This window comes from Lactuca serriola, chromosome 8 (genome assembly GCF_051521515.1).
Source record: "Lactuca serriola cultivar US96UC23 chromosome 8, Lser_US96UC23_V15, whole genome shotgun sequence".
NCBI lineage: Eukaryota > Viridiplantae > Streptophyta > Magnoliopsida > Asterales > Asteraceae > Lactuca > Lactuca serriola.
In genome coordinates, this window is record NC_136415.1 from 316,564,788 (window position 1) to 316,576,030 (window position 11,243).

Here is an 11,243-nt window from a genome sequence, read left to right on the forward strand (position 1 = left end):
CCGCCAAAAGCAAGAACACTAGAATACCATTTGGTTATCTATCATCATAAAAAAACAACATTAGCCACATTTGAACTTCTTACATCACAACATCTGTCTTGTATTGTATTTTTGTGTTTGAGGAAGTTGTTTTTTGGAAAAGCATTATGTTATGGCCGCCTCCTCATAATTCTGATAATAACCTCAAGAATAAAGAAAATCAATTTCAAGCCCTCATTTTTGGGTTTTATGACATTTATCAACATGACAGGATTTGATTTTTATCACCTACTTTAATTTTAGATCAATGTTAGTTATGTTATAAAAACAAAAATGATGAAACTTTTAAGAAAACAATGATCGAAGTCAAAGTGTTGAAGATAAAAAAATCTCAAACCTTGGTGAGGATTTATCACCATTGTCTTACGATACAATATAGGGGCATGCGCTTTTAATCTTGCCCAGGGCAATAAAAACTAATGGACCGGCCCTGCCCAAATGCAAGCATTTCACATAGAATATTGTTGACCATTTCATTAGTGTTGACATCTGCGAAAAGGAGTTTTTCGAAATTGGAATTATTGAAAACATACTTACGCTGCCTAATGTCCTAAGAAATATATATCAGTTTGACGAGGATATTTATCCAGAACAAAATCTTAGAGAGCTTATATAGACTATGAAGAGTTGATCAACCAATTGGTTATCAAGAATATTAGGAGAGCTTAATGGATCGATGGTTAATTGTTATTGTATGTCATTACTCATTAAAATACTATGATTTTGTTATGTTAATTGCTATTAACTTTGTCGTTGTTTTAAAAAAAACTTTAGTTTATATAATTTAATTCGTTACACATTAGGGCCTCAGGGCCCTTTTTTTGGCTCGTACAAGGTATTTTTATCCCCAGTTGTACAAGACCTGTACATCATAGGGTCTTGGATTGTAGTGTGTTCACCTGCACATTCAATGTCCAAATGTAAAAAAAAAAAATATTTTTTTTCCTTAGTTCTGAAAATAAACATATAAATTTACCTTTGATGTACTGCATTTAATTTTATATGAAAGACTATTGGCCACTCGTACCCCTTCGATTTCCCTTTTCCCTTTTAGCCAGGCCGGGTTTTAAGGGGGGCAATAGGTGCAGCCACACATGCCCGAAAAAAATAGGGCCTGATTTTTAATTAAATTATATATTTAATAATTAAATATATATTAGTTTATTCAAGTTTTTGCATAAATCATGTGTAGCTCAATTGGCATAAGCAGGTCTGGCATCCTCTTCTTTTCAAAGAAGCATACCGTTCGATTCAAGTACACATCATTTTGATGTTTTTAATTCAATTTACAGTTTTGGTACTTATTTTATATTATATAATTCATAATCAACCCTTCCTTTAACAAATAAGCTTTCAAAAGTTACACAATTAATCTTTGAACTTTTTATAAGATTCCATATGTTCATTTTTACTTAATTTGTTTATTTTTAAGTTTTTCGTAACGACAATTCACCGTCTTAAGTTTGTTTATCATATATATTAAAAAAATATATTTAGGGCCTTATTTTTCTTCTTAACATGGGGCCCTTAAAATCTCTGAGCCGGCCCTGCTTTTAGCATTACCTTGTTTTATATTTCTGCGGAAACAAAGATTCTTTTTACTTATTATAACAAATATCATCTCATTTGATCTCATGAAAACCCGAACATTTGACATGGAAGATAACTTAAAGGAAATGTTAGATTATAACCAAGCGTCTAAAATACCTTTCACCAAAGTTTATTTGTGATATCATTAATTGCTTTTGTCTTTCTATATCTTGTCCAAGTAACCGCAATCGAGAATTTTTGATTAATGAAAACACCGATATAGTAATTGTATTATATAATAAAGAACAATTAATGCCGAAGTGTATGTTACTACTGATTTTAATTCAATTTACAGTTTTGGTACTTATTTTATACTATATAATTCATAATCAACCCTTCATTTAACAAATAAGCTTTCAAAAGTTACACAATTAACCTTTGAACTTTTTATAAGATTACATATGTTCATTTTTAATTAATTTGTTTATTTTTAAGTTTTTCGTAACGACAATTCACCGTCTTAAGTTTGTTTATCATATATATTAAAAAAATATATTTAGGGCCTTATTTTTCTTCTTAACATGGGGCCCTTAAAATCTCTGAGCCGGCCCTGCTTTTAGCATTACCTTGTTTTATATTTCTGCGGAAACAAAGATTCTTTTTACTTATTATAACAAATATCATCTCATTTGATCTCATGAAAACTCGAACATTTGACATGGAAGATAACTTAAAGGAAATGTTAGATTATAACCAAGCGTCTAAAATACCTTTCACCAAAGTTTATTTGTGATATCATTAATTGCTTTTGTCTTTCTATATCCTGTCCAAGTAACCGCAATTGAGAATTTTTGATTAATGAAAACACCGATATAGTAATTGTATTATATAATAAAGAACAATTAATGCCGAAGTGTATGTTACTACTAACACGCTCAAATCAAAATATTTTATTGGCATTAACAATCATGCTTGCATTTTCATTATAAACTTCTTCTACAAAACTCTGAGGTTCTCTTGATTTCTCTTGAGCAAACAATTCTAGAAGCTTGTTATCGACCTCGTTATTGGAAATGGATAGTATCTAATATAACATGAAAAATGGAGTTAATGTATATAGGAAAGTGAGAGATTTAGAATGAATCACCGTGAGAGCGGTGTATATCATTAATCAATATATAAAAGAAGATTACAACAAGATATCCTAAATAATAGGATCTATACAAATAAATAACAATTATACATAAATCTAGAATATTCTACTCTATTCCCCCCCCCCCCCCCAACAAGCGAAGTCGGGCATGGACCGACACAAAGCTTGGAACGAAAATCCTCAAATAAAGGTATGGGTAAGCTTTTCGTGAAAATATCCGCAAGTTGAAGATGAGTAGAGACATACTTAGTATGCAGCTTGCCAGAAAGAACCAATTCACGAATAAAGTGATAATCGATATCTATATGCGTGGCACGTTTGTGAGCAACAGGATTTTGACTAAGAAAAATAGCACTGCGATTGTCACACAGAATTGTTGGACGTCCAGAAGGCAGAACATATAATTCACGAAGTAAGTGAGTAATCCAAATAACCTCTGACGAAGCAGTGTTGGCAAGAGCTCGATATTCCGACTCACAACTAGAGTGAGACACGGTGGGTTGTTTCTTAGCACTCCAAGAAACCAAATTTCCCACAAAAAAGATAGAGTAACCATAAGTAGATCGTCGTGTCTCGATACAACGTGCCCAATCAGCATCAGAATACCCCAAAATAGAGGGAGACGATGCATGAGAGAATGAAAGCCCATATGACAGAGTGCCTTTGACATAACGTAAGATACGTTTGACAGCATTAAAGTGATCAACCATAGGAGCATGTAAGAATTGACTCACTTGATTAACGGCATAAGACAAGTCAGGACGAGTGATTGTGAGGTACTGTAATGCACCAACTAGAGACCGATATAAAGTGACATTAGAAAATGGAGTACCCTGACTTGTGAAATAATCTGTAGTAGAAAGTGTTGTAGAAACCAGTTTAGCATCCAACATGTGAGCACGAGATAGAATATCATGGGCATATTTCGATTGGCTAAGAAAAAGACCAGTGTCATGATAGGATACCTCCAATCCAAGAAAGTAATTAAGCTTTCCAAGATCAGTGATAAGAAATTCCTTATTCAAATGATTGATGAAGGTTCGTATAACAGAGGGATTATTGCCAGTGAGAATAATATCGTCAACATAGACTAATAAGTAGAGAAGAGTCGAATCCTTTTTAAAAACGAACAACGACGGATCAGCTCTACTGCATGAGAATCCAAGACTTAAGAGAAAAGCACTGAGACGTTGAAACCAGGCTCTAGGTGCTTGCTTGAGGCCATAAAGAGCCTTTTTTAAACGACAAACATGATTAGGAAAGCGTGAGTCAACAAACCCAGGTGGTTACTCCATAAAGACAATATCAGATAAATCACCATGTAAAAAGGCATTTTTAACATCAAGTTGATACATTGGCCATTTGTTAAGAACTGTAAGAGATAAGATAATATGAACAGTAGAAGCCTTAACAACAGGACTAAAGGTAGTAGAATAACCGAGCCCTGGAACCTGAGTAAACCCTTGAGCAACAAGACGAGCTTTAAACATATCAATCGAACCATCAACATGAAACTCGGTACGAAAAACCCACTTGGAACCAACAATGTTGGTATGTGATGGACGAGGTACAAGATCCCATGTGGAGTTTAATTTTAATGCACGCATTTCATCACACATGGCTGAAACCACTTGGGATCTTTGCAGCCGTTTTGAAACCTTTAGGATCTTTTGCAGCAAATAAGGCATGGTGAATAGGAGATGACAAAACATAAGACAAATCAGCATGATGATGAGGCTTAAAAATACTAGATTTGGCTCGAGTTATCATAGGATGTCCTTGTGCAGGTGCAGCAGCAGTCAGAGAAGCTGGCGGCGTGGGCGGTGGCGAAGAAAGTGGAGTATGGACCGGCGATGATGGACGATTCTGTTGCTGATGATCAGGTTCAGGAGGAGGTTGCGGATGATCACTACATTGTTGACACGGGGCTGCTGATGATGCCGAATTAGAGGTAGGAGAGACTGGTTGCGAAGGAGGAGATGGAAAAAAATAGTCATCGCAATAGGTGGACAGCAAGAGGCTCGCATGAGGAGAGGCTATTTTGTTATTAGAGAAGGGGAACAATTTTTCGTCAAATTGAGCATGACGAGTAATATAAATACGCCACATAGAGGGATCAAGACACTGATATCCTTTGTATTGGGTATGATACCCAATGAAAACACATGGAAAACTACGAGGAGCAAGCTTATGAGATGAGTAATCCCGCAAATAAGGGTATACGCAACAACCAAACACACGAAAATTACCCTAATTTGGTTGTGATGAAAAAAGCAGCTCATATGGAGATTTGGTGTCAAGTAGCTTGGATGGCAGTCGATTAATGACATAAGTAGCAGAACTGAAGGCATGTGTCCATAAAGTAGCAGGAATATGAGAATTAAATATCATAGCTAGCCCAGTTTCAGTGATATGGCGATGTTTACGTTCTACTCGTCCATTTTGCTGAGGTGTGTAAGGACAAGACATACGATGATGTGTACCATTAGCGGTAAATATAGATCGAAACCGATTGTTAACAAATTCAGTACCACCGTCAGATTGAAAACCCTTAATCTTGCTTGAAAATTGTGTTTGAACAAAAACAATGAAGGCTTAAAGGACATTATAAAAATCTTATTTCTTCTTCAACGGATAAAACCATGTGAATCTCGAAAAATCATCAACAAAAATAACATAATATCGAAAACCATCCAGAGATGTAACCGATGAAGGTCCCCAAAGATCACAATGAATCAAATCAAGCACATGCAAGGAACGTTGGTTATTAAGATCAAATGAAAGCCTTTTATTTTTAGACAATTGACAAGGAAAGCATGCATTTGTATGTGGAAAAATAGATGTAAGAGACAAACAACCCAATTTATTTAAACATGAAATAATGTCATATGAAACATGACCCAAACGACAATGCCAAAGTTCAAAGGATGCATGTAAACGTCTAGAATATAATTTTGCCAAAAAAGCTAGGTGACCACGATCCAAAACATATAAGCCATTTTTACGCCTTCCTTGTGCTAGAGTTTCCTTGGAATGACGATTCTGAATGAGAAAATTTGGATTAGAAAATACAACATCAACTTCATTGTCTTCAATTAATTTGCTAACAGATAGCAAACTTTTGGTAATATTTGGAACCACAAGAACATCAAGTAATGAGATATTAGGAAAAATTGAAGATTTTCCAATATGAGAAATAGAAGCATGTTGACCATTGCCAAAAAACACAGAAACATCACCTTTATAAGCTGTAGAGCCATCAAGATTGGAAGGATTTGGTGTCATGTGGGCAGATGCACCGGTGTCAACAAACCAATCCGGAGTAGATGTGTTACATTGGGATTGAAAAGCCTCAGCAAGATTTGCATCAAGAGAAGGTGGTCGTGAAGCAAAGGTTTGCAAATCGGGGCATTGATTCGCATAATGTCCATCTTTCCTGCATAATTGGCAATGAGGTGGTCTTCTATTACCTTTGCCTCTACCACGTTGAGAATTGCCACGAAAGGAGTTATTGAAGCCGCGACCTCGGCCTCGTGAAGAGGTAGAGTTGTTGGAGCTCTACGAGGAAGTGGTATTAAAGGCAACAGGAGGCACAGAGGAATCACTCACCGATTGAAGAAACAATTCATGACTTTCTGCTTGGGAGACAAGATCACAGAAATTCGGACGAGGTGTGATGAGGCTATGTGTTGTCGAGAATGTCTCGAAGGAAGAACCCAATCCACACAATAACCAGTGAGACTTGTCATCATCAGCAAGATAGTGGCCGATAGAAGTAAGCTGATCACATATGCTTTTAAATTTACGAGAGTACTCAGCAACAGTAGAAGTACCTTTTTTTTAAGTGTCGGAGAGAATCCTTGAGGGTGTGAGTGCGCTCGAGAGAAGCATGACTGTAGGTGGAGGCAAGGGCAGTCTAAAGCGCATGAGAGGTATTGTGGCCTAGGGCTTCGGCCATAGCTTCTTCATACATAGAAGCTTGAAGGAGAATTAAGGCTTTTTGATTAGCAGGCAGGATTTGCAGTGGAGGTGTCGCCGGAAACAATGGTGGCCGCCAGTTTAGGTGAGGAACCATCAACATAAGGCAATAATTGTTGATAGGTTAATAAGGGCAGCATCTGTTTACTCCATAACAGATAGTTGGTGGAGTTTAGCTTGATGTTGAGCATATGAATGATCGTGGAAAGAGAGAGGGGCGCATCATCGGTGGCCATGAGAACAATAGCAGCAGAAGAAGAAGAAGGGGGGGAGTACGGCCAGAATCGTGTTTTAGGCTATATCATTAATCAATATATAAAAGAATATTACAACAAGATATCCTAAATAATAGGATCTATACAAATAAATAATAATTATACATAAATCTAGAATATTCTACTCTATTAGAAAGGAACAATTAAAATATAATAATGAGGATGTCACCTGTGTAGAAAGCTTGCAGATCAACCTGTCTATTGAGTAAATAAGTCCCGCCCACGTGAAAAAACTTGTTCGACATTCATATTCATATTTTTTTCCATTTGCAAGATAATTATGGAGGAAATCCAAGAATCTGTAACACAAATGTAAATAAAATCAAATATGTGAAAATGACCAAATAAAAACAGTTTGGTCTAAAGGAAATCATAAGCTTACATATCATATGGATCATTAGGTGTTGTATCATTTAAAACATGTCGTTTCTCACTTGCAGATAGTTTAGCTTCTTGGAGTCTTGAGTATAATTCCTGTTCATTAATTAATAATATGAAAGAAGACAACATTGAATATACAGATTAAAAAAAATTGAAATATTCAGTTTATATCAAAGTATCATTGCATGATGAAGTCTGAAGAAAATCTAGAAGGCATCATCTCCATAGAACACATGTAAATTATTAGAATATGCTTTATTGCCTGAAATACTTCCCTGATGTTTATCATGGTAATTTCTTTTTGCTAACATCCTTTGGTGCATGGTCCGCCTTCATTCTATCACCCCATGCATGTTGTAAAGCCACCTTTTTCAAGATCTACAAGGGAAAATAAATCAACCTCATTTGTCATGAACTCAAGATAATTGTAGTTGCTTGTTTCCGTTGCTCGAACAAAACCAAACAAAGGTTCTGCCAAATAGCTCCATATTTTCATAACATCTTCAACTTGTTTGGAGCAAAAAATTCCAGAACCATAAACTTTATGAGCTCAAAGAAGTCTCCGTGAATATGCATATCAGAGTACTTGAAGTCTAGATGTGAAAGTTGATGAATATTGTCCTCTTTCAACTTGGCTTCACTAATTTTATTGATTTTCGCCAACAAAGCTACAATATGCAAAGACAAAAACATAAATAATGATTCATTGTAAGCAAGGTTGCATCTATTACATGGGGCATTCTTGGTCATTGACCTTGTAGTGAGACAAGATTTCTAGAGTTATTTTTCAATGAATATGAGAGGGGAATTCATGCTCCCACCTTTTTAATACGACTAAAAATTGCATTTTTTTTCCAGTGATATCAGTCATATTCTCACTTTAATGCATATCTATCACAGAACAACCTATCTTATCTTGTCATGACCTGAATAACAAACATTGCTAAAATAAATGGAAACTATGACTCCCCTATGAGGGTATCCGTTTACCTCTATCACATAAGCTCTTTTCATCCTTTCGCTTGAGATAGAAACCATGATGATCTAGAGACAATTGATGGTTGTCTACAAAAAAATCCGCAACAACTTATTCATTTCTGAATGGAACGTTTTCCATTCCTTTTGTTTCTACTTCATACGGATTAATATTACTGGTAGACGAAAATACATATTTTTCCTTAATTCATTCACCATATAAATTCCATAATCACCATAAATATTTTTGATGCACCTTAAAACTTGACCTGAGAATCCAAGAGGAAAGTGGTGAATACCAATATTATAAAAAAATGGATGAACTACACTTTCTTTCTGTTACAACATCTTACTTGGAAAATAATCTCCAACAGGAAATAGACTGTTTGTCTTCATAGATTTATCATAAATTCTACTCATTAATTCTTCTTCTTGTTTAATCGTAAGCGTTATGCGTTCTATACCTATATCCAATTCAAACCTGACATACAATTACCAATAACACTATCACTAAACGCAACTATTTATGTGACTCTTCTTTTATATAGCAACCATTACACTAAGAAATGTGACTAATATCGAGTAAATGGACCTTTATGGTATATATTTATCATAAAAGCCTACATGTCCTCTTCGTGTTGAAATAAGATATTTTCTTATTGGTTTCTGATTGATGGTTTGAAAGAGTGACCCTCCTTTTTATAAATAACAGACACCCAATGATCATTCAGGACTTGATTATCCATCTTTGTTATTTGACTAGTGTTGGGTCGTTTAGGACTCTTTATTACACAAACAATCATTGACAATAAGTACAAAGTAAAGTGGAAAGCTTATAAAGAATAACAAGCCAACTATGCAAGAAGCTATATTACATCTCTTGGAACAAATTGATAACTTTGATTGCATATTTCACTATTAGAGAGGTCAAGGTCTTGAGATGATTTTGCCTTATTCTTGTCTTTTCTTGATTCTATAGAGCCCAATTTAACTTCCCGACCATTTGGAGACTTTTTCCTTTTTCCTTTCTCATGACATTTGGCAGGTGCTTTTCCATGATATGGATTAGGCTGACCACCACTCGCAACATGAATAAAATGAGAATCCCTAGTTTCCTAGCAATAAATACATGCATATTCATAAAATCTATAATACTCCAATGGTCATTGCTATGAAATCTTTATATTAAACAGGAAAGTTTTCACCACCAATGATTATTTGGTAAGTATAAGGGTCACTTAATGTTAGCTTGATGAATAAAGTTTTGAAAAATGTAGAGTATCACCTATTTAGACTGAAGACGTCTCTTTTTGGTTAATGAGCTCGAGTGTTCATTGGGAGTGTTATGGTTCCCAATGGAGATTGCATGGCATTGAGGTAAAAAGTTGGTAAACTCAGTAATTAGGTCTTGATGGTCTTGAAAAATATCGGCAACCTGAACAAGATAGTTTTTTCTTGGATATGAAATAATATGTACCATTAATACAAATACAAATATACAAGTCTTTAATGAATTACCTTCTTATGGACCTCATTGGCTGATAATTTTCCCATTCTATACAAATTTAAAATAGATAGAAAAGATACATAAAGATGATTTTCATCTTGAAGTCGCATCTGCAAGCAAATAACAGTTAAAATAATCAATTTAACTAATGGGAGACTTAAGTTGATGTTTCCAACAATGGTGTGATGCTATAACCTTAATATGTTGTACAAGTTGCATGACTTGATCATTAGGTTCATCTTCTTGTGTCAAGATGATTTGTGAATCTTTTGGAAGAAATATATTCAGTCCCAAAATTAGTTCTGTATCTCCGTTGAACAGTTTCATCAACTTCATTTTGACACCAGGGACGTCAATGCTAAAAGGAGATAATGAATACTATAAGTTATCACAAATCAACAACACGTGAAATTGGAAGAGCCATAAATTCTCACTAACCTGTGTTCCCTGAATTCTTGAAGGATACCATGAAATTCGACATATTTCTCTCTTGTGAGCCTGGATTCTACCACTTTGATGTATCGTTTAGCATCCAAAGCTGTCAATTTGGGGCCTTCATCCATTTGGGGTTGCATCGGGCTTCATTGCACAAAGATCAAATGTATAAATCGAAACTTTGAACATAATCAACACATACTAGTAGAGTATAAAATCAAGAATAGTAATAAAAAAACTTAAGCACTAAGAAATAGTTTTGTCTTTAAAAATATATATATATAAATTGATATATAGAAGATAAATGAAAAGGATTTATGGTGTTATCTCAAACCTGTTCATTGTTATAGATAAAATGTTCCGAATAATCCAACAAAAATCGCAATAATGAAACAACGAAACTTAACAAAAAAACTCAAGAATCCTAGACATTAATCGCAAAGAGGTAACTAGGAAAGAAAACCAACTTTCATTTCTAACAAAATTCACAGCAAAAAAACACCTGAAAGAAAGATGATAATCGAACATTTTCTCCATATATTTTATCTAACAAACTAAATTCTAATCCAAACGCAAGGCTTACAGTTCAGCTACGCGACCCGCCTGCATAAGTTCACAGTTCTTGCTGACGTCATCGACAGACTTCTCCATACCTGTAAAAAGATCAAACTCACTACTATTCAACCAAAAATTCTCGACACCTGCAACCCTAATTAAGAATCAAGCCAGAAGAAACTAATTCTGAAAACCCCATAAACCCAGAAACCACCTGTCAAGTGATCACACCAGTTCCTATTTTTTGCAAAACGAAATTTAGCATTTGAGTGTTAGAGATTTAATGTGAAGAAAAGATTGCAAGAAAACAATAAAAACTATGAATTTCACACTTAAAAAACATTAGAATTCATGGAGTTTCATCAAGATTCACTTGCCCACCTTCCAAGAACTGAAGTAAAATGTGTTGATGTGT